Source organism: Cebus imitator, unplaced genomic scaffold (genome assembly GCF_001604975.1).
Source record: "Cebus imitator isolate Cc_AM_T3 unplaced genomic scaffold, Cebus_imitator-1.0 Scaffold303, whole genome shotgun sequence".
Classification (NCBI taxonomy): domain Eukaryota; kingdom Metazoa; phylum Chordata; class Mammalia; order Primates; family Cebidae; genus Cebus; species Cebus imitator.
The window spans coordinates 500444-509390 of record NW_016107618.1 but is presented as its reverse complement, the minus strand read 5'-3'; the positions used below and the strand labels follow the sequence as shown (position 1 = coordinate 509390).

Below are 8947 nucleotides of genomic sequence, written 5' to 3'. Positions count from 1 at the left end.
ACGGTGAAACACCATCTCTACTAAAAATACAAAACACTGGGCGTAGTGGCGGGCACCTGTAATCCCAGCTACTCCGGAGGCTGAGGAAGGAGAATCGCTTGAACCCAGGAGGCGGAGGCTGCAGTGAGCTGAGATCGCACCACTGCGCTCCAGCCTGAGAGCGAGACTCCAGCTCAAAAAAAAACAAAAAAAAAAAAGAATAGTGCCTGACATGTACAAGGCACTCAATAAATACTTGTGGAGAGGATGAATGTATGAGTGAGAACCCAGCCAAACCCTTGGTCTGTGGTTTTCTCTGGGTTTCAGCAACACAGCAGCTCTCCTGGCAGGGAGGCAGAGCCCCTGGGGCCACAGGGCAGGACAGGCAAGATCTGGAAGTCAGTGATCAATGAGACTAGAATGATTTATTTACTCACAAACGGAAAACTTTTCACTAACTCATCTAGAAAGTGAAGAGTGAGGGTGTTCTGTCACCCCACTGATAACCAAGAGTGATTTAACTGAGCCTCCTGCTCCATGTGTGCCAATCTGGAGCCGTGACTCCTGTCCAAGAGCGTGACCTTTCCACACACAAATAGAGAGTGTTCTAGACAGACCATATGCTGGGTTTCAGAAACAGAAATAATCACTTTGTGTGGTCCTGAAACATAGCTGTAGTCTTGCTTAGAGTTGCTTTTTTTTTCTTTGTTTGCTTGTTTTGTTTTTCAGGGAGACAGGTGTCAGGAATTTGCCTTTATAATAATGACATTAAAAAATTTTTTTTCCTAAATGGGTCATATTTAGAATCTAATGATTAGATTATTAGATGTGTGGGCTATTCTTCCTAAAAAAATGAAGCTTCAAACTCAAAAAGCCTAATACAATTCCATATATATTTTTCTCTTATGAACCAAGAAAATGCCCAAGAATGTCATAATTGTCAGAATGTTTTATTACCTTAGAAAAAAAGGAATTGACTGAGAGTGATCTCACGCCTCAGCACTTTGGGAGGATGAGGTGGGCAGATTACCTGAGGTCAGGAGTTCCAGACCAGCCTGACCAACATAGAGAAACCTCATCTCTACCAAAGACACAAAATTAGCCAGATGTGGTGGCACAGGCCTGAAATCCCAGCTACTCTGGAGGCTGAGGCAGGAGCATTGCTTGAACCCGGGATGCAGAGGTTGCAGTGAGCAGAGATCATGCCATTGCACTCCAGCCTGGGCAACAAGAGCGAAACGTTGTCTCAAAAAAAAGTGGGGGGGGGCAACTTGGCTGGGCCTGGTGGCTCACTCCTGTAATCCCAGCACTTCGGGAGGGTAAGGTGGGCAGATAACAAGGTCAAGACATCAAGACCATCCTGGCCAACATGGTGAAATCCCATCTTTTTACTAAAAATACAAAAATTAGCTGGGTATGGTGGCGCATGCCTGCAGTTGCAGCTACTTGGGAGGCTGAGGTAGGAGAATCACGAACCCAGGAGGTGGAGGTTGCAGTGAGCTGAGATTGTGCCATTGCACTCCAGCCAGGCAACAGAGCGAGACTCCATCTGACACACACACAAAAAAAAGGAAAAGAAAAAGAAAAAAGAAAAAGGACAACTTTCCATGATTACAGAGTAATACAGTGCAATCCAGATGGGTTCGCTGAGACTAACAGTAGTCAATAAAATACTTGATTAACAGCATAAGAGTTGCCTCTGGGTACTGGTGCTCTGATTACATAATATCTACATTTTTAAAAATATCTAGTTCATGTGAAAGCATGGAAATGCTTTAGGCACTAAGGCAGCAGTACCTGTAATAGGACCAGTAAGGCAATTGCCCTGTCCAAACATGTCCATACCCTGTGATTCATTATGGTTATGTTCCAAAGGGTTAGAGCTCTAGGTAGCACTGAAACTCAATCAGCAGAAACTCTCCAACAACCAGAAACTCTAATTTTTTGTCTGTTTGTTTTTTTAGATGTGGGTCTCACTATCACCCAGACTAGAGTGCAGTGACTCACTGCACCCTCAAATTCCAGGCAATCCTCCAGGCTCCAGGTAATCCTCCTGCCTTGGCTTCTCAAACTGCTGGGATTACAGCCTTGAGCCACTGCACCCAGCCATGAAACTCTGATTAAAATACTAGGCCAGGCACAGTGGCTCATGCTTGTAATCCTAACACCTAGGGAGACCAAGGCAGGAGGATTGCTTGGGCCCAGGCGTTCAAGACCAGCCTGGGCGTCATCACAAGACCCTGTCTCTACAAAAAATTAAAATTAGCTGGGCGTGGTGGCACTCACCTTCAGTCTTTTTTTTTTTTTTTTTTGAGACGGAGTTTCGCTCTTGTTACCCAGCCTGGAGTGCAATGGCGTGATCTCGGCTCACCGCAACCTCCGCCTCCTGGGTTCAGGCAATTCTCCTGCCTCAGCCTCCTGAGTAGCTGGGATTACGCGCCACCATGCCCAGCTAATTTTTTGTATTTTTAGTAGAGACGGGGTTTCACCATGTTGACCAGGATGGTCTCGATCTCTTGACCTCGTGATCCACCTGCCTCAGCCTCCCAAAGTGCTGGGATTACAGGCGTGAGCCACTGTGCCTGGCTCACCTTCAGTCTTAGCTATTCGTGAGGCTAAGGTAGGAGGATCGCCTGAGCACAGGACAGCGAGACTGTCGTGAGCCATGAAATTTAAGACATAGCTGATTTAGAGAATACATGGGTATTCTGGGCGACAGAGTGAGGCCTTGTCTAAAATAAAATAAAATAAATAAAATAATTGTAGTAGTGTCCACAAGAATCACCGCAGACCCCAAAGATCTTAGACTTTGAATGTTCACCCTGACTGTTCCCTTTACCTAGAATGCCCACTGATCTTAGATTAGTCTAACTCCCACCTCTCCATTTGACTACCCCTGTTCATCCTTCAAAATCCAGGTAAGATTTTCTCCTCGTCCAGGAGCCCTCTTTGAGTATAATTCACGTCCTCACTTCTCCTGTAAGCTCCCATAGCATCTTTCAAATTTCTGTGTAGTTAACACATTGCATGACATATTTTGTTTGCCTTTCCCTCTGCCCAGAATGTAAGCTTCTCAGTCTATTCATGCACCTAGTAAAATGCAATTACCGTAGTAGGCAGCTCAACAAATGTACATTTAGAAATGTTATTCATTTCTCTCAGCTGTGTGCCTCCAAGATGACAAAGAAAAGAAGGAACAACCATCGTTCCAAAAAGGGCTGAGGTCATGTTCAGCCTATTCACTGCACAAACTGTGTCCGATGCGTGCCCAAGGACAAGGCCATTAAGACATTTGTCATTCGAAACACAGTGGAGGCCACAGCAGTCAGGGACATTTCTGAAGTGAGCGTCCTTGATGTTTATGTACTTCCCAAGCTCTACGTGAAGCTACATTACTATGTGAGTTGTGCAATTCACAGCAAAGTAGTCAGGAATTGATCTCGTGAAGCCTGCAAGGACTGAACGCCCCCACCCCGATTTAGACCTGCTGGTGCTGCCCCACGACTCCCAACAAAACCCATGTAAGGAGCTGAGTCCTTAAAAGACTGAAGGCAACTATTCTCTGGAGAAAAATAAAATGGAAATTGTATTTTTTAAAAAAATGTTATTCAGTCTTGAAAAGTAGCGAATTGGCCAGGCACGGCAGCTCACGCCTGTAATCCCAGCATTTTGGGAGGCTGAGGCAGGCGGATCACCTGAGGTCAGGAGTTTGAAACCAGCCTGACCAACATGGTGAAACCCCATCTCTACTAAAAATATAAAAAATTAGCTGGGTACAGTGGCGCCCACCCATAAACCCAGCTCCTCAGGAGGCTAAGGCAGGAGAATCGCTTGAACCAAGGAGGCAGAGGTTGCTGTGAGCCAAGATCATGCCACTGCACTCCAGCCCAGGCAACAGAGCAAGACTTCATCTCAAATAATAATAATAAAAAAGAATGAATGATGCCTTTCTTTTTATGCTCAGAAAAATTTCAGAATGAAAACAATCACCTTTATTTTCATTTTCAGCACGGAAAATGTGTGACTGTGAAAATGACTGACAGAGATTATAACCAGGCACTGACTACTCTTTACTCTGTCTTTCTCTTCCAGGTTCCGGATGGCACATTCCTAATTCCCTCTTGACCACAAAAAGTGAGGCTCCAGCCTCAAATCTGCAACTCTTATGTCTAAGAAAAAAATTGTTTTAAAATTTCCATTTAACAGAAATACAGATGCAGAGCCATATAATCATTGGTCTTTGATCACTCAGCAAATTACAGAACAAGAAACAAATCCTAGAGGGGATGACAGGGAAGTTCTTGACACTATAGCCCAGCAACCTCACCACGGAGCTGGAACCCTTTCCTACACTAATCGCAGGGCAAGCAAGTGACAGATTTTTACTTATTTATTTATTTATTTATTGAGACAAATTTTCACTCTTGTTGCCCAGGCTTGAGTGCACGATCTCGGTTCACTGCAACCTCCACCTCCCATGTTCAAATGATTCTCCTGCCTCAGCCTCCCCAGTAGCTGGGATTACAGGCATTTGTCACCATGCCTGGCTAATTTTATATTTTTAGTAGAGATGGGGTTTCTCCATGTTGGTCAGGCTGGTCTCAAACTCCTGACCTGAGATGATCTGCCCACCTCAGCCTCCCAAAGTTCTGGGATTACAGACATAAGCCACCATGGCTGGCCTAGATTTTTACTTTTTAGTTCAATTTTTTTAAACCAATTATAAAAGATGACAAACATATACCTCTCTTAGGATACTTTAGATAGGGCCTTATGTAAGTATTATGTTTCCTAATGTCAGGCAGATCTTTCTTTCTCTTTTTTGAGATGGAGTCTTGCTGTGTTGTCCAGGATGGAGTGCAATGGCGCAATCTCAGCTCACTGCAACCTCCGCCTCCTGGGTTCAAGCGATTCTCCTGCCTCAGCCTCCCGAGTAGCTGGGAGTACAGGCGCACACCACCATGCCTGGCTAATTTTTGTATTTTTAGCAGAGGTGGGGTTTCGCCATGTTGGTCAGGCTGGTTTTGAACCCCTGACCTTGTGATGTGCCTGCCCTGGCCTCCCAAAGTGCTGGGATTACAGGCGTAAACCACCTCACCCAGCCTGGCAGATCTTTCTTTATCTCCATCCCATATTTTGCATTTCTGAAAGTAAAACAGGAAATTACTTCAAGAAAATGCCTGGAAGAAAACCAAATCTTTTCAAACTATTCACAAGAATGGAATTTTTCAAAAATTAAAACTTGCCAAAGGGAGCCAGGTATGGTGGGTCACACCTGGAACCTCAGTACTTTGAAGCCAGGGGTTTGAGACGAGCCTGGGCAACATAGCGAGACTCTGTCTCTATAAAAAATAAAAAATAAAAATTAGCCAGGTCTGGTGGTGCATGCCTGCAGTCCCAGCCACTCCAAAGGCTGAGGTGGGAGAATCAGTTGAGCCCAGTAATTTGAGGCTGAAGTGAGCTATAATCACGCCACTGCACTCCAGCCTGGGCAACAGAGAGAGATAGTCCCTTAAAAAAAAAAGAAAAAAATTGCCAAAGGGGAAAAAAAAGCAAGTAATGTCTAACTATTTAAAAGCCAAAGGGAGGAAAAAACAGCTGTTGTTCCACTATTATACTATCATATTTGGACACCCCATTCATTGGGTTATTACTATTGGTATCTGGGAATACACTCGGACCTTCTCTGATCTCCTGTATCCCAGCAGTTCAAAGGAGGGGGATAGCCAGCTGCTTCTCCTTGTCTGCATTGTCTGGCTATGGAGAATGCTTTGGCTGTTACCTGCAGCTTGGCTTCCAAGTCTGTAGTGAAAGTGTCTAGCTGGTTTTATCTTTTCTAGATGCAGAGGATGCAGCAGGGAACCAGAAATGCCTTTCTGAAAATGCCATTTGTTTGTATTATCTGGGTCTCTTACAGAGTCTCCGGATTCATGCAGAGGCAGAAAAGGATACTCTCTTTCTCTCTATGACTTTTATTAAATCCTAAGATTTTGAAATGTAGTAACTGGGACTCATTCTGATCTTAGTTGAATGAATTCTTATTACTGTATTTTTTTTCCATGTTAAAGAAATTTAATATTTGTGCTTCCTTAAAACTAAAATTACAACTGAAATCAGTATAGTGAGTGGTTCACTTAACAGTGGAAGGTTTAAAGCACTAGAATATTTATTTATTTTATATTAAATAAAATTACTCACTTGGCCCGGTGTGGTAATTCCAGCACTTTGGGAGGCTGAGGCAGGTGGATCAACTGAGATCAGGAGTTTGAGACCAGCCAGAGCAACATGGTGAAACCTGGTTTCTACTAAAAATGTAAAAAAAATTAACTGGGCATTGTGGCAGGTGCCTGGAATCCCAGCTACTTCGGAAGCTGAAGCAGGAGAATCACTTGAACTCAGGAGGCAAATGTTGCAGTGAGCCAAGATTGTGCTATTGCACTCCAGCCTGGGCAACAGAGCAAGGCTCCTTCTCAAAAAAAAGAAAAATTACTCATAAAAAATTACTCATAATTGCCTCCTCCTTCTGCTTGGTTTCACATTTCCTATATCCATTTTCACAGACTGTGAATGTGATTTATTGCAAGCTACTGCCAATACCTTTTGAAGTCCAGATGGGAAAACATTATAAGTAAGTAACTAGTATAAAACATTTTTTTTTTTCTTTTTTAGAGATGGGATCTCTCCCAGGCTGGAGTACAGTGGTGTAATTACAGATTATGGCACCTTTAACCTCCTGGGCTCAAGCAATCTTCCTGCTTCCGCTTCCCAAGTAGCTGAGACCACAGGCACATGCCACCATGCCTGGCTAAATTTTTTTTTCTTTTTAAGAAACAGGGTCTTACTATGTTGCCCAGGCTGGTCTTGATCTCCTGGGCTTAAGTGATCCTCTTGCTTCAGTCTCCCAAAGTGCTGGGATTACATGCATGAGCCACCATGCCTGGCCTAAAATGTTTTCTTTTTTCTTTTTTTTTTTGAGACGGAGTTTTACTCATGTTACCCAGGCTGGAGTGCAATGGTGCAATCTCGGCTTACCGCAACCTCCGCCTCCTGGGTTCAGGCAATTCTCCTGCCTCAGCCTCCTGAGTAGCTGGGATTACAGGCACGCACCACCATGTCCAGCTAATTTTTTGTATTTTTAGTAGAGACGGGGTTTCACCATGTTGACCAGGATGGTCTCGATCTCTTGACCTCGTGGTCCACTCGCCTCGGCCTCCCTAAAATGTTTTCTTAATCATCACTAACTCTGAGTGTTTATATGTTCTGGCACTGATCTGTACGCTGTGGAGAAAGGTTAATAAGATATTTTGGGTCCTTTATTTATTTATTTTTTATGCTGAAGCCAATTGTTCTGAATATTTTGGGTCCTTATGTAGATTGTAACCCAGAGGCCCAGATAAGGAGTGATACCTTATTTACACTATTTATCCACAAGTCAGACATTACCTTTGAAATGTTTTTCCAGTAGTACTGATGATCTTGTGCTGCACCAACCAGTTTCTTTTTAGTGGCCTCTTCTTTCACTCATGCATACATTTTCTAGAAGTCTTATAGTGGGGACTGTAGGTTTTGTTCTTGAAACAAAACAGAGATAACCGGAACACACAGTTTCTAATTCCCAAGCCTGACCTGATTTCTATCATCCTCTAACCTGCTAATCACATTTCCACGAAGAAGGAAGCCAAGTGCAGAGAGGAACATGCTTCCCAGTTTTACCTGCAACAATTATGTATCAGCATGTGACACCAAGCTCTAATAAACTGGCAAAAATAAAATCAACCAACACATGACATGATATATGATGATAAATGATAAATATATAATGCAAGTTTATTTTATTTCTCTTGGGATAATGCTGAAAGGAAGAACAGAGATAATTAAAGGGAAAAAGTAATTTGTTTGCAAATATTCAGAGCATCTTCTGAAAAGGCCAAGAGGCAAAAAGGAAATGACTGTGGAAATGATCTATGAAAAATAAAGAAGCAAAAGTACCTGATGGACTTATAGACTGTAAATCAGCAAAGAAATGAATAGTAATGAAGGCAGACAGAACATGGTAGCATGCCTGAAATTCCAGATACTTGGGAGGCTGAGGCAGGAGAGTCACTTGAACCCGGGGGACAGAGGTTGCAGTGAGCCGAGATTGTGCCATTGCACTCCAGCCTCAAAAAAAAAAAAGACAGAACTAACTGGTGGAAAGTGCTGGAGCCTGCAGTCAATATTTTTAACTTTATTTAGAAGGTTGCTATAGAATTTTTGAAGCCTAATAGACCACAGAAGTGGCATTTGAGAGAAGGATTTTAAGATCATTAAGAGAATAAACCATTTAGAATCAGCCAGATTGATAAGGAAGGATAATGTTCTGTTTGTGGCAGAAGAGCGATGAGAAGTTCAGAGAAAAAAAAAATAGTATAATTTAATTATTAACTATAGGGGCAGGGGGCAGAAAATAAGACTCAACATTCCTAAAAGATGAAGTTCATGATGTGCCTCACTCTTTGGTAGGATTTATAGGCATTGCAGCATTACGGTTTTCACATCATAGCCAGTGTCTGCCTTCACGGCGAACGCGGGTTCCCAAGTCTCCTGGCAGCTATTTAGCCTCAGAATAGGTCTCTCAATGGCAGCACAGATTTTTTTCTTCCATCCATTCTCACAGGTATAGCGGTAATCTCAACTTTTAGAATCAGAAGGAAACTCAGAAGACACTCTAGTTCAACTTTCTCATTTTACAGGTGAGAGAGGATATGTGATGTGTTCAGGGTCTTACAGTTAGTTTAGTGCTAAGGGAGAGTAAAACTCAAGCCTTACAAGTTCTCAATAATGTTGCCAAATATATTTTTTTATATTTCAAATATGCCAAATGTATGTTTCTTCTATTTTAAAAGGACCAGTTAGCTAATTATTCTTCTAGTTTTTGAAAAAATTATAAAGTACCATATTAAACATAAAACAGTGATATTATACCACT

At 42.7% G+C, this 8947-nt stretch overlaps 1 pseudogene; it reads left to right on the top strand.

Moving 5' to 3' along the window:
* The first annotated feature begins 3156 nt into the window (after nucleotides 1-3156).
* LOC108285613 lies at nucleotides 3157-3504 on the top strand (annotated as a pseudogene).
* Nucleotides 3505-8947: the final 5443 nt, after the last annotated feature.